Source organism: Stenella coeruleoalba (assembly GCF_951394435.1).
Source record: "Stenella coeruleoalba genome assembly, chromosome: 1".
In the NCBI taxonomy this organism is placed as follows: Eukaryota; Metazoa; Chordata; class Mammalia; order Artiodactyla; family Delphinidae; genus Stenella; species Stenella coeruleoalba.
Genome location: NC_137169.1, coordinates 131,517,987 through 131,534,791, shown reverse-complemented (window position 1 = coordinate 131,534,791; position 16,805 = coordinate 131,517,987).

The window sequence follows — 16,805 nt, the reverse complement described above, 5'->3', positions numbered from 1 at the left end:
TAAGTACAACCAGTCACAAACAACCAGCTAGTCTTTTCCAAATAATGCAAACACTTGAGCTGTAGCCAATTAAACAATTTCCTGGGTTTGCTTTCTCCACACCTTTCCCCAGGTCTGGTTGGTGGAGTGTTCTTAACCAATTCCAGTTTTGGGCTGCCTGAATCAAATTGATTTTTTTCTCAAATGAACTCTTAAACAATTAATATTCCTCAGTTTATCTCTTAACAGTTGCTTCTGGCCACAGAACAGAACAGACACAAAGTTAGACTGTGGCCAGTCGTATAATAAAAGTATTGGCATCTTTGTCAGTATAAGCAGCCGTGGTTTCAACAATGCTTATGTATGCTATACTCAGACATGAGCTGTTCCTGTAGTTAGGGAACAAGTACTCTTGGCTATTAGATTTCCTTATACTGAATAAATGTTGCTTTGAGGATGTGAAATCAGAAAAGGAATTAATCTAAAAGCAAGAACTCTGCCCCTGACATGGAACCCTGATACTGACCATGACGTTAACCCTAATTAAATGTATAAATAAATCCCTAGAGAAAACTTGACACCAAATCCTCAACAAAATTCCAGTATCATTCCCTAAATGTAAAGCTATAAATGCTTCAGAGTTTGATATCCTTTTTGTCACATGGCCCTGAGTACAGAGTTGTAGAATATGCAGTGAAAACATGTTGGGGGAACTGGAAAGTGAGTGTTTTAATAAGCAGTATCTATTGATAACAATATTTTCTTTATGATAAAAATGAACAATTTAGTGGTAATGTGGAAACCTAGAGAGATTTGTGTATACACACACACAATGTTTCGATGAATTAATTTAAAACCATTAATTATTACTGAAGGTATCACTACCTTTTTGTGGAGTACCTGTTGGAGAAGTTTAATAACTAACGATAACAATATTATTTAATCTCCTGCGTAATTGGAAAAAAATATAATAGACCCTTGAGCTGAATTAGTTTTGTGAAGTGTCTTAACTCCGTAAAGGGAAGATCAACATTATCTCTATTAATAGTTACAAAAAACAAAACAGGGAAATCAAGTTAGTTGCATGAATTTGACTGACTAAAGTGAAGCAAAGGCCGCATGCGGTCAGAACTGGAAAGTCACATGCAGAAGAATGAAAGCTATTGACTAATTCAAGATATATTCACAGAGAAATCTTGCTCCGATACAGGGAAGCCAAGGAGTTCATCAGTGTGATTCCCATTTTTTAAGATTGATCTATATCAGTGGGTTTCAAGTTTTAGTGTGCATTAGAATGACTTGCAAAGCTAATTAAAACACAGAATTCTGTGCCTTACCTCCAGAGTTTCTGATTCAGTAGGTTCAGGATGGACCCTAGAATAGGACAGTTCTAACTTCCCAGGTGATGTTTATCCTACTGGTCCAAAAACTACACTCTTACAAGCACTGGACTAAATCATTATTTTCAAATTTATAGGAGCATAAGAATTCCTGTAGATCTTATTAACATCCTTACCCCATGGCATGGCTGCTCCTCTGTACAGTGTCATTCGTTGAGTTTGGGTGACTCCAGCAATTTGTGTTCTTTTTTCAAACACCCTACATGCTTCTTATGATGAAGTAGGACTGTGAGACACAAGTCTGAATACCTGGGGTGGGCAGGAGGGGCATAAAGAATGGTTGGCTCTGTTTGCCAAGTTTGTATGTCTAGAAGCCCCAAACTCAGGTGGTAGCACTTTTGTGGTGCCATTTGTTGTACAAATTGACCACCCTCATTTTCTTCATAGAATTGCATTTCTGTCATGTATTATTATTTTAAATGCTTAAATAAAAATTACTTAGGAATTCAGTCCTTGGACACTCAGCAATCAAAACAGCTTCTGTAATTCTTACTCATCTTGAAGACAGAAGTTTTGTGTTTTGGAAGAGAATGATTGAGTTTGATGTTTTTAATTAGAAATGTCTTCAATCAATAAACTGGAATTTGTATCATGAAGAAACATATTTTTTTGTGCAATTTCAATTCCAAGAGACTTTTTAGACAAGGATTAGCTGCAATTGTTGCAATGGTTTTCATGATTCACACGTCTTTACAGAGGTAGAGCATCTTTGTAAAACATTGCAATGCAATGTTATTTTAAATTTTTATTGCAGTACAGTTGATTTACAATGTTGTGTTAATGTCTACTGTAGAGCAAAGTGAATCAGTTACTCATATACATATATCCACTCTTTTTAGATTCTTTTCCCAAATAGGTCATTACAGAGTCACTCTTAATATCAAGATTCTTGTGTATTTTTCTGCTTCTGATTTGGATTGAAATAATATATAGTAAAAAAGAATCATTTAGGAAGTAATTCAATATTTAAAATGTAAAATGGTACTTATATATTAGGTAACTCGAAGGTATATTTTATTTCTTCTTGATGTGTGAGAACTGAATGCCAGTTGAAGAAGAAATTACTGCCCCAGCACCCTCACAAAAATGCAGTAAGATGGAGGATTTAAAATTGACTTTTAGAAGATGTATGGTTGACAAACTGAAAAGAATAATGTGACGTGTCATTCAATATTTCCTCTATCAAAAATCTGAACCTATTATACGTTATGTCTGTTTCCTCTTAGAAGAACTGCTGAACTTAAAGTTTCTAACAGCTAGTATGTAACTCTTATATTTCTAGTCATTCCTGCACTTCATAACTGGCAGTTCCTGAGACAATATCGAAGTGGACAAATGGTACATCTAATCAGATATGACTGTAATACAATGTAGCACATGAAAAGCTAAGTGTGTTTTCTGTGTAAATGCATTATTTCCACATTTCCTACGAGGATAAGCATTTCTGATATAATACCATTTTTCTGAGACAAGTGTTAGTTTTCTGAAAAAATTCTTCATAATTTTCAGGAATGTCATTAAAGTCAGCAAACAATTTCCTATAATGGTGACTGTGCCTTTGAAGTAAAGTAGCGGAATTGTGGAACTAGGGAAAGAAAATCTGAACATCCCATCAATTCAACCATATAACCTAGAGCACTTTAAATACAAGGCGAACTCTACTCAATACTCTGTAATGACCTATATGGGAAAAGAATGTAAAAAGAGTGGATATATGTATATGTACAACTGATTCACTTGGCTGTACAGTAGACACTAGCACAACATTGTAAATCAACTGTACTACAATAAAAGTTTTTAAAAAATAAGGCGTTTTATAGACGTGCACATTTTAAGTGGTGGAATCTTATTGATATTTTAAAATGGATAGAAACATGGTTAAATGGCTTATCTGTCAGATTAATTAATCTGAGCATGAGATCTCTGTAAGAACAAAATAATGCCAAAAAATAAAGGAGTTAAATGTTCAGATGAATAATGTTACTAAAGCCACTTAAAGATAATTCTTGATTTGCTGAATCTTTTTATACACATTTACTGAAACATACAACATTTTTGTCACCTGTACAAACAGTGTGTTATGACTACTATGCATACCTTTAAAAATGCCTCATTATGACCATTGTGTAGAAATGTTGGCCATGTTTCTGGACATGTGATACAAGTTCTTGTGTAGTCTTGGATTAAGTGAGAAAATGATTGAATGGACATCTAATACTACAGTTATTGGCATTAGACACTGGGCAAAATATACGAGGCAATTTATATTCAGGTAAAACAGGACTGCAAACCCTTAGAGAAGAGAAACTCACAAGGTGAGGCGATTTCCCTGCTCTCTGCCAAAGGAGAGCAGAGGTGGAATCTGAGCGGAGCATGGTGGTCCTGCTGAGCTGAGGAAGCAGAGAACAGAATTTAGCATGGTTTGCAGTTTGGGATTTTTTAGTACATATCAGCAGCAAAGAATTAGGAAATTTTGGATAGTGTCTATTAACAGCATGTATAACAGATGTTTTTGGAAATTTACAATGGAAAGTTGTGGTATGTAATCATCTTCCTAGATAAATTACTGTTCAACCTCAGGCCCCAGAGTTAAACAATACATTTCTCTATTGTTCCCTAGGGAGCAGCTTCCCCCTCTGCGTTAGTGGAAATTGGTATTTGCTTTGAATCCCTCTCTGTCTTCTCCCACTATCCTGCCTAGTAATCCTATCTCCAGGACAGATAAACAAAGCTTGAGGCTACTATGTTTATGCATGTCTAAATATGTGTTACTTTTATTATTATTACCATCAATTTTATCCTATTTGTTCATAATTCTATTTCTCCTTCTTGTCCTTGAACTGAACGAAGAGTGATGATCTGTAAACTTCTGGATACTTTAAATTTCATGATCAGCTACTGTCTGCCAAACCTAAACCCCCAAACCTATCTTAACCCTAAGAAATATGTCTAATGGCACAAACTATTATCTGGGTAATATGACAAAATAGCATGCCTCAGTAAAGAATCCCAAGATTTTACACCTCTGATTTATAGCTGTTTTATTCACTTTTACTGATGCTAATACACTCCGTGAATATTTTCTGTATGAATGAACCATGGACACCAGACCTAGCATACGTGCTTTCCTCTTGTATTTTGTTTCTTTCTTGTTTTATCTTTATATTTTTCATGATCTACTGCTTGTACTGTAGTGTTTTTTTGTGGTACACGGGCCTCTCACTGCTGTGGCCTCTCCCATTGCGGAGCACAGGCTCCAGACGCACAGGCTCAGCGGCCATGGCTCACGGGCCCAGCCACTCCGCGGCATGTGGGATCTTCCCGGACCGGGGCACGAACCCGTGTCCCCTGCATCGGCAGGCGGACTCCCAACCACTGCGCCACCAGGGAAGCCCTGTGCTGTACTTTTAAGATACAGTTTACTTCCCTAACAGGCCCCTGGCTGGGACCATGAGATGTGGATGGAATCAGAAAGTGACAATCGCTAATACAGAGCCTCTCAGTGGTATGAACATGCTACACATCCCCAGCAAGTCACACTCAGTCATCCTCTGCCACTTTGCTTACTGTTCTGACAGCTACTTTCTCACATCTACCATCAAAGGTCCCCAGGGCCATATTGGAAATATTTAGCTCTTGAGTTTTAAGTGTTGCAGTATTAAAATGGAAGAAAAATACACTTATAGATAGTTTTACAAGAGGAATCAGAAGGTTGATTAATTCTGGAATGCTTTATAATTATGTAGTTATTACAGCTGGTGTTGAAATAGAGATGCCACAAATTAATAGAGCAAATGTTGTTTAGTCTGAACCACTTTCATGAGAAGTACAAGGCATCTTTAACTCATGAAAATTAGTTGTAAATAGCCTGGCACAAATTAGAACTAATTTTCCATTAAAACTCTGTAACATTTCATCTGTTTTGAAGCAGGACTCTGACCATTTACACTGAAAATAACACATTCGATAAAACAAACAAAACTTTGGGGAGTTTTCCCCAGAATTTTGGCCTCATTTTTTTAAGTCCTACACTCATTCTGCTCCTGATTGCTTTACTGAGACACATAGAGCTATGAAGAGTTAGTGGTATGAGTAAAATGACTTGGGTCATCTTTGTATTTTGGTCAGTATTATTGGCTGTTGTGGGTTAAAGATGTAGAATGTAGGTTACATATGGAGTTAGACCACGAGAACTTAATACATTTAATTAATTAGAATATGCTTAGCCAGAGACAGAGCTTGGAATTTGATGATGAGGGCCCAACCAGTGACCCATAGTCTGGACTCTGAAGGATTATTGGGTATGACTTTGAATCACCCAGGTAAGTAGCCTATGAAAAGGGAAATACAAAGAGAAGTGTCAGCGAACAATGCATTAGAAACCTGAGCACTGCTATGAAGTTCTTCTAATGGCAGGGCCTTAGAAGGCAGAAACAAAAGGGAATAAAAGAGACAAAAAGGGAGTGGGAATCCTCCCACATCCTCTGGCTCATGTGGTCCCTTTACAATCTTCTGTCTAGAAAGACGAGGCTATCTTTCAGAGTTTTTACTGTGTTCACCCACAGTTCAGTTCCGGGACTCAGCCCCACCCTCCTGTAAACACAGGGAGAAAAAAGCAAAAAAAAATGGCGACGTTCAACCATTTATTGGTCATAATGTTTAGCTTGTACTTTCCTCTGTGATCCGCCTGCTGTTGTTAACTCATCTTTGTCATCTGGCAGTTGCTCTTTGTGTTTTGTCCTGAGTTTCTAGCTGTAATCAGCAGGGGAGACCTGCTACAGGGATCTCACTCCTTCTTGCCTGGCAAGGCTGCCAACCCCAAGATGAACGTACAAAATACAGTAAGATTTGTATAGACTAGCAATAACAACTAGAACATACATACATTTGGGTTGGATGGCATAGGGAAAACTTTATGGGGAAAAGTGAGATTGAATTTCTAATGAATGTCTTATACAAAGGTAAACTCCAGATGAAATAAGATCTAAATGTGATCTACAAAACTGCAAATAGTATGGACAAAGTGGTGGACATCATTGTGTCATGGGGTAGAAAAGTACTTCTATATACCTGAAAAGCACAAAATATAAACGAACAACCAAAAACAAACAAACAAACAAAAGATGACAATAAGAAGCAGTTTGCTTTTAGCTGGTAAGGCCAGTAACAGTGTCCTGCTTCTGAGGCGTATCAGTTCTCTAGCTCTATTTCATGATGTAGTAAACAGAGAACTTAATTGCATTTCGCTTCCACAAGACAACATACTTGCCCATTGCCTTGGTAACATTATGCTGATGAGACCTAGTGAGCATGAACTAGCAGCTACTATAGATTTATTGGTAAGACATTTGCATGTAAGACACAAATTCAGAGGCCTTCTTTCTTTAGAAAAAATGTCTAGGGATACAGTGGTGTAGGGCATGTAGAGATATCCCTCCTGAGGTGAAGGATAAATTGTTGCATCTGGCCCTTCTAGTTTTCATTTCCCTTTTTTTTCTCACCTTCCTGTGGATTATTTGAACATTTTGGAGGGGAAGCTCCATCTGCATTTATTATTATTACATGTATCCTTTTGTATATTTTTTATCAAGGTCGCTTTGGGTGTTACATCATACATATATAACATAATACATATACTTTTTCTTTATTTTTTTTTGAAGTATAGTTGATTTACAATGTTAGTTTCAGGTGTACAGCAAAATGATTCAGTTATACATACATATAAATATTTTTTCAGATTCGTTTCCCTTGTAGGTTATAAAATATTGACTACAGTTCCCCATGCTATAGAGTAGGTCTTTGTTGTTTATCTATTTTATATATATATATATAGTAGTGTGTATATGTTAATCCCAAGCTCCTAATTTATCCCTCCCCCCTCTCCACTTTGGTAACCATAAGTTCGTTTTCTACGTCTGTGATCTATTTCTGTTTTGTATATAACTTCATTTGTATCATTTTTTTTCAGATTCCACATATAAGTGATATATGATATTTGTCTTTCTATGTATACTTCTAACAGATGTTGGTAATAACATTAACCACTTGGAGTGAAATGTGTAAACCTTATTTCCATTCAGGTACCTTTACTTTTCTCACTTTTAAATATCATTGTCTTGAGTATCAGATGGTATGAGACATCTTTATTTCCATTATCAAATATGATTATAAAACTCATCAGAAGGATAGTCTATTGTATGTACTCATCTTTCTATTCTTTCCATTGTCCCTTTTTCCTTCTTCATGATCTAAGCTAACTTTTTATTATATCCTTTCAATTTGAAGAACTTCCTTTAACCAGTCTTCAGGGATAGGTCTGCTAGTGATAAATTCTTTTAGTTTTTCTTCACTTGAGAATGTTTATATTCCCCATTCATTACTGATGTGTAGCAATTGAAAACTACGGTGCCACTTTCTTCTGGCTTCAGTGGTTACAGATGAGAAATTTGCTGTCATTTCAATCGGCATTTTTCTATGGGTAATGTGGTCTTTCTGGCTGCTTTTAAAGATTTTTTTCTTTGTTTTCATTTTTTAAAAGTATAATTGTAATGTATCTTGGTGTGAATCGGTTGATCACATTTGTAGTTTATCTTTTGGGGACTGTAGGTTTCTGTTTTTTGCCTAATTTGGGAAGTTTTCTGCTATTACTTTTAAAAATATTCTTTCAGCCCCTCTCTTTTTCCTTTCCTTTTCGGATTCTAACATACAAATGGATCTTTTGTTATTGTTCCACTGGACCCTGAGGCTCTGTTCATTTTTCTCTTTTTCAGTCTATTTTCTGTGTTTCAGATTGGGTGAACTCTATTTCTCTGTCCCCAGTTCAGTGATTTTTATCCTCTGTTATCTTCACTCTGATAAAAACTCATGAGATTTTAATTTTTGCTCTGTATTTTTCATATCTATAATTTCCATTTGTTCTTTACTATAAATTTATTTCTTTGCTGAGTATTTCTAATTTTTCATTTGATTAGGAGAGTGTGCTATGGAATGTTGAAGAGATTTCATGAGGACTTTTAAAATTGTGGTCAAATAATTTCAACATCTGATTCAACCTGGGATTGGTGTTAGTTGATTTCCTTTTCTCATTGCAGTTGTGATATTATTGATTACTGGTGTGATGGGTCATTGTTTGCTGTTTTTTGGACTTTTTAGTCTGTTAGGTTAGGAACTCTGGATCCTATTTAAATCTTTTATTTTAGCTAGTGGTCACACTGTTTAGAGTTAGCATGTGGGTATTGGCCTACTTTGGTGTAGTGTGTTTCCGATGACAGCTTGATTTTCATAGCCCTTTGTCCTGCTTGGCTTATCTGGTGCTGCAGTTGTTTCCATGGGACTTTGCTGGTACTGCCCTGCAGATCAGAAAGCATGTCTCCTGGCCAGGTTGCTTGGTCTCTCTAGGTAGCGGAGGAGTCACCCTATCAGTGCCCTCCTGCTGCCCCATGTCCCTGAGCAGGTGAAGGGACCCTCAGGCCTGTGAGGACAGTGAGGCTGCCTGGATCATGCTGTTTGTTGCAGTTGGGTCCTTTCTGCCTGTTCAGCTCACTTGTCAGGTATGTCTGGACAGGCCAGGAGGTTCTTCAGCATCTAGGACAAATAGCTTTCTAGGATGAGGCCACTTGTGTGACTGGATCCCTTTTTCTTGTTCCACAAACCCTCCCCAATATCTCTGAGTGAGAAGGAGAGTCTTGGCCTGGAAGAACATTCTTTTTTTTTTTTGGCGGTACGCGGGCCTCTCACTGTTGTGGCCTCTCCCGTTGCGGAGCCCAGGCTCCGGACGCGCAGGCTCAGCAGCCATGGCTCACAGGCCCAGCCGCTCCGCGGCATGTGAGATCCTCCCGGACCGGGGCATGAACCCGTGTCACCTGCATCAGCAGGCGACCTCTTAACCACTGTGCCACCAGGGAAGCCCAAGAATATTCTTATTGACTGGACAACTTGCTGTATCTGGGTCTCTCTTGTAGGTGCTTCCTACACACCTTAGAGTCTCTTGGCCAAAAAGGGGAGTCCCAGGCCTGACAGCTAAAGAAAATGATTCCCTTGGCCACTTATTTTTGGGTTCCCAGTAGACTCTCTCTTCCCAGTAGGTTTGGGTTTTTCTGAGGTTTTCAGAAAAATTCCCATTCAAGTTGACAGAGAAATAAGCTTTCCTAGCTGCCTTCTGTCACTAGGTGGTGAGTGGGGATAAGGGAGGTCTGAGGGGTCTCTGTTGAGGGGATAACACACTGCCACGTCACTGTGGTGGTTCTCCAGTCCTGAGGTTCTACACAGGCTTGCTTTCTTCTTGTCACCTTTAATAATTCTCCCTTGGCTTTATCTTGTGTCATTTCTAGAGTTTATAATTGTGATTAGCAGAATAGAGCAGGGGGAAAAAAAGGTCTACATCAGTTTTTCCAGAACAGACATCTCTGGGTTAACTATTACCATTAAAAATTATGTTTATTATTCCTAGTTCATTCTTGTGGGATTTCAGTTGATCTCTGCCCATCTTTTAACATATATATGATGTTTGCTCAATATCTTTATATATGAATTCTGTGTTTAGTGTCTAGTTTACCTCATCTCATTTATCATTCACAATTTGTTATATCTTCATTTTACAATGAAGAAAAATTCAGATTCAGATATGTGACTTTGTCAGGTATACTTAGCCAGCAAACGGAAGAGCAAGGATTAAAATTCTAACTGGACTGAGTCCTGATCTCATTCTCTTCTCTTGGCTTTACACAGCCTCTTTCATGAGTAAAGAATTGGGTGTTTCTTTCCTTAACATATAAAGTAATTAAGTCTCCTTTTTGTTTTTTAAATAAAATCTTTGATGGCACTCCTGTTGTCCATACCCCACAGATAGTGTTAAGTACAGCATACACTTTGTTAGGGTAGTAATTTTGGTAGTATTAGTGTTTTTGCTTATGACAGTGGTATGCCCATTTTTGACTATAGCAAGTTACCAGAGGGACTCACACACGTATTTTCTGGTGTGTGTTTAACAATACAAACTACCCCTGCACATCTGTGTGTCTTAATGAGTATGTGTTATAAAAGCAGGGATTTATTTGCTTATCTCAGAGAATGAGTTTTCATGACTGTATTTTTGTGCTTTTTCCTTTTATAGAGTCTTGCTTATTATTGTTCAAGTTTAAACCAGTTTCTAAAATATACCTATATACACCCAGGAACTCCTGCCATCTGGTGTTCATTAAAATTAGCATAGAGATTCCCTACACACACTCATTATTTCAGGCTACAAGTTCATCATTGTACACTTCAGCGGCGCCCAACCTTTTTTGGCACCAGCAAGACAATTTTTCCACAGACGGGGGGTGGGGGGATGGTATGGTTCAGGAGGTAATGGGAGCAATGGTGGGGGATGGTTCAGGCGGTAATGGGAATGATGGGGAGCGATGGGGAGCGACAGGGAGCGGCAGGTGAAGCTTCGCTCCCTCACCTGCTGCTGTGAGGCCCGGTTCCTAACAGGCCATGGCCTGGTATCCAGGGGTTGAGGACCCCTGCTGAAGCTGGCATCTATTGGAAGGAACTGAGCTCCTGAAGGACGCTTAGTATTTAGAGAAAGCAGCATAAAAAATGTTCTGTTTTTTTCTTCTCTACATCTAGAAAATATGCAAGACTTGTTATGAGCTAAAAAATAATCATTTCATACCATTAATAAAAAGCATTTTTAGGAACGCTACTCCTAGCCAAGAAAGAAAAATAGGGACCAGATTTACCCTTCTGATAAATCTTTAAATTTAAAAAGATTTATCCTTTTTAAAAAATTAAAAAATAAATATATGATGAAATGGTTTTCAAGCCATTGAACATTAGGCGATATAGAAGAGTGATCCTTCAATACAGGACACAAACAACGTGAAGTGAACAACTCCCCAGCCTTAGTGCCTTCAGAGATTTTCCAGACTATGGTGCAGGGAGCAGGGGCTCAGGCGGGGCTCGGCTGACTCTCTGAGTTGAAGTGATGTCGCTGAGTTTAGAAAAGCCATGGCAGATAAAGTTCACAGGGCAAAGAAGTGGAAAGAAGAGGGATTCAGAGAGAGAACTCCAGATATCTGCAGAAGGCCCCCTTAGGTACCGAGGAGAATACTGATGAGCTCACACATGTGAAGACACTGCCTGAGAGCAGGGAAAGAGCCACATGAAAGGATCAAAAGAACTAGTACTCAGTACTTACACAAGGCCAAAAACTGAGCCTGTTTTCAGCATAAATTGTGGAGCAGTGGGTAAAGCACACAAAAAGATCTTGTCTAGCTGTTGAGGATACTTAGACCTAGACTAAATGCTGCCCTAGAGCTGCCTGAGAAATCTTCAAAACAAGACATGATAACTGTTGAACAACTCCTCATTGTTCAATGGACGTAAGGTTTCAGTTATTCCAGATGAATAAGTTGTATACATCTGCCCCACCACACAGGGCCTAGAGTTACCAATACAGTGTTGTGCATGTCAAAATTCGTTAAGAGGATGGATCTCATGGTAAGTGTTCATATCACCAAAAACCCCCCAAAAAACACCACAACAAACCAAAGATACACAGAAACTCTGGTAAGTTTCTTTTACTATATGCAAAGTGGCATAACATCATTTAGAAATAGATAGAAAGTAGCTAATGATGTATACTAGAAACTCTGAAACAACCTCTAAAATAAGATTTATTAGAGTGTTATAGCTAACAAGCCAAGAAAAGATATAAAATAGAATAATAGTACTGGATTAATCCAAACGAGTCAAAAAAGAAAGAGAAATGTAACAAAGACCAGATGGGACAAATGTAGACAAATTGCAAATGAAAAATTCATACACAAACATAAGTAATATTCATAGTAAATGGTATGAACAGACTAATTCAAAGGTAAAGATGGTCAGGTTGCATAAAAAGCTAAGAACTAAAAATATGCTGCCTTTTAGTTATTCATTTTAAACATGAAGTCACACAAAATTTAAAAATAAAAAAATAACAGATATACCTTTCTAACACTAATCAAAACAAACCTGAGGTAGCAATTTTAATAGCAGATAAAGTAGATTTCAGAGCAATAAATAAACCAGTTTTAAAGTTTGTTTTATGATGACAAGGGGGAACACTTCATAAAGAGGTTATAACAATCCTAACCCTAATATTATTATATACTTAATAACAGAGCTTCAAAATACAGGGAGCAAACAGTGATAAATCTCCAGTAAGAAACAGATAAATTCACAAATATAGTGAGATATTTTAATAGCAGATCTCTCAGTATTTGACAGACTGAAAATCTGACTAATATTTGACAGACTGAAAATAACTAAGGATATAGAAGGCTTAATAGCAATTTAATGGATTTAAATCCAAATATATCCCATCCAACAAGAGAAGAACACAGATTCTTTTGAAGGGCACATCAAATATTTAAAAGAATTGTTCTTTCCATATTCTGGACAATAAAACATGTTTAATACATTTCTAAGGGAGTTATATCATACAAAATGTATTCACTTAATATAAAGGAATCAAATTAGAAATCAATTTTGAAAATTTCCAAATATTCGATTATCAAGTAAGTCAGTTTTAAATAACCTAGGCATTGAGGAAGAAATCAAAAGTAAATTAGATTTTTAACTGTACAAAAGTAAAAACACAACATATCCAAATTTGTGGTATGCTTCTAGAACAGTACTTAGGTGATGATTTATAATACTAAACATCTATATAAAAATAGAAGAGGGCTTCCCTGGTGGCACAGTGGTTGAGAGTCTGCCTGCCGATGCAGAAAACATGGGTTCGTGCCCCGGTCCGGGAAGATCCCACATGCCGCAGAGCGGCTGGGCCCGTGAGCCATGGCCACTGAGCCTGCGTGTCCGGAGCCTGTGCTCCGCAACAGGAGAGTCCACAACAGTGAGAGGCCCGCGTACGGCAAAAAAAAAAAAAAAAAAAAAAAAACAGAAGAAAGGTCTCAAACCAAACACCATAACTTTCATTAAAAATAATCAATGAAGAGCAAATGCAGCAGATGAAAGTCAAAGAAAGGAGAAAAAGACAATAATAGAAGTGAGCATAAAAATAAATAAAACCCAGAAAAATAATAGCAAAAATCATAATAATCAAAAGTTGGTTCTTTTAAAAGATCAGTAACATTGACAAAATTTAACCAGACTGATTAGAAGAAAAGGAAAGAAGACATACATGACAAACATCAGGAATGAGAAGGTTACATCACTACTGATTCTACAGAGATTAAAATATTAATAGAGGATGACATATCATTAAAAAATTTATGACAATAAGGACAACAGAAAATGGACAAACCTTAAAGCCATTCCTAAGAAAAACTCTCAGCAGATAGAAATACAAGGAAACTTTCTCAACTTGAAAAGAGCATCTGTGAAAAACTTACTGCTAATATCATATGTAATGATAAAGACTAAGTACCCTGAAGATTAGAGTAAAAGAAAGATGTCCACTCTCATTACTTCTATTCAACATTGAATCAGATGGTCTAGTCAATGCAATAAGAAAAGATGAAAATAAAAACATTCTGACTACAAAGAATTCAAAGTCTTTTTTTACAGAATATATCATCAATCTAAGAAAATTCAAAAGAATCTACAGAAAAAGCTACTAGAACTAATAGAAAAGTAAGGTTTCTAGATTCAAGAACAGGTTACGAAGAATCAATTCTACTCCTATATACATCAATAAGCACCCTCAAAATAAAATTTAAAAGATGCCACTTACAATAGAACAAAAAGAAGGTAAGCAGATTTTAAATTTTATTTGGAAATTCAGAGATTCTAATACAGGCAAAACAACTTTGAAAACAACAAAAAAACTTGAGGGATTTACAGTATCTGAATTTATTTTTACTTTTTATTGAAGTATAGTGATTTACAATGTTGTACCAATCTCTGCTGTATAGCAAAGTGACTCAGTTATACCCATATATATGTTCACTTGTTAATATTATTATCCATTATGGTTCAGCCCAGGAGATTGGATATAGTTCACTGTGCTCTACAGTAGGACCTTGTTGTTTATCCATTCTAAATGCAATAGCTTGCATCCGCTAATCCAAAACTCCCAATCCATCCCTCTCTCTTCCCCCCTCCCCCTTGGCAGCCACAAGTCTGATCTCTATGTCTGTAAGTCTGTTTCTGTTTTGTAGATAGGCTCATTTGTACCATATTTTAGATTCCACATATAAGTGATATCATATGGTATTTGTCTTTCTCTTTCTGACTTACTTCACTTAGTGTGATAGTCTCTAGTTGCTGCAAATGACCTTATTTTGTTCTTTACGGTGTTGATTTTAAGACTTATAAAACTCCTTTAAAACAACAATGAGATAACACTGCACACCTGTTAGAACTACTAAACTCCAAAAAAAGTACACTACTGACTGATGGAGCATGAGGAAAAATGGGAACTCTTCTTTACTGCTGGTGAAATTCATAAACAGCTACTTTGAAAGATACACGTTTTTTCCAAAGTTGAATAAGGCTCACCTGAGGATACAGCATCATGCCTCCAGTATTTAGACAACTGCGTTTAAGAACTATGTCCAAATGCATACAAGGATGTAATTAAGCATACCAGCCCTATTCATAATGACTATAAACTTAAAGAAACCAGGATGTCCTTCAGTGGAAGAATGCATAAGCAAATTGGGGTACATCCACTTCAAGGGGAGCAGAATAAAAAAGAAAACTCTATACTCCATGTCAATGTGATATTGGATAAAGATAGTTAAATATATTAATATATTAATGAACGGTACTAAACAATTCAGAGATGTGTATGGAGATATATATATGCCCATATATGTATATGTACACACGTGTATATATACACATATATGTGTATATGGAGACAGAGAGGAAGTACATAGAGGAAGAAGACATAGGAAGAATCTTTTGACACAAAAGGTGCTGAGACATTTGTATATCAATATGCAAAAAAAGAAAGGAAGAGACTTAAATGCATATCTTAAACAGTATACATTAAAAACTCAAAATGTATCATCAACATGAACATAAACTTAACATTTTTTAAACTTCTAAAAATATTAGACAAAATCTGTGTCATTTGTGTATGTCAAAGTATGATTTATTAAAAAGAATTATAGGGACTTGCCTGGCAGTCCAGCAGTTAAGACCCCAAGAGCTTCCACTGCAGGGGGCGGGAGTTCGATCCCTGGTTGGGGAATTAAGATCCCACATGCCATATGGCATGGCCAAAAAAAAAAAAAAAACTTATAAGTTGAACTTAAAGTTAAGAATATCTGTTTTTTCAAAAGATATCATTAAGCAAATTTGAATTTTTGAAAATCATTTATCTAATAAAGGACTTCTATTAAAATATAGAGAGAATTTTCAAACCTGACAATAGAAAAGCAAACGTATCAATAAAAATGAGCAAAAATATTTCAACAGATCCTTCACCCAAAAGAAAATTATACAGATGGCAAACAAGTCCGTGAAAGGTGTTCAAATCATTAGTCGTTAGGAAAATATAAATTTAAACTGCAATATTATACTACTACATACACATTAGAATGGTAAAAACAAACAAAAAAAACCTGATCATACCAAGTGTTTGCAATGATATGGAGGAACTGAAGCTCTCATATATTATAGGTACAAGTATTAAATCATACAAGTTTTTCCACTTGGGAAAAAAGTTTGGAAGTTTTTAAAAATATGTGTTTAAATGTTAAATATAGAACTACCATTATTTTTGTATTTCTAGGTGTTTATCCAAGCAAATTAAAACATATGTCTCAATACAAAGACTTGTGCATGATTGTTCATAGCATCTTTATTTGCAATAGCTAAAACCTGGAAACAGCTGAAATGTCATAAAAATATGAATGGATCAAGAAATCATGGTATAGCAATACAATGGAATACTACTTAGCAATAAAAATTAATTATTAATACATAACACAACATGGATGAATCTTAATTATTGTGACTGAAAGAATCCAGACAAAATTATACTCTGACTGTATTCATATAAAATTCTAGAAGATTCAAGCAAATATATAGTGAGAAAATACAGAGTAGTGGTTTCCTGGGCACAGAGGATGAGTGAGGAAGGGCAGAAGTTATCAGGCAAGAGGAAACTTTCAGGAGTGATGGCTTTGTACACTAAGGCATCATGGTTTAAGGCATAAGGTTTCATGGGTATATATGCCAAAGGTCATAAAGTTGAACACTTTAAATAAGTGCAGTTTATTTTTGCAGGTCATAAAAGGGTTTTTGTTCACTTTCAAAAAAAATACGGAGCCATGTTTTCCCACATATGTCATATGTACTACCTCAAGAAAGTTAAATATTATTTGTAAAGTAATCACAATCACATACTTAAACTTACAAAGCTTCAAAGTCTTAATCACCAACATCTGGGTACAGGTATATAGGTAGATAATATAGCTGATG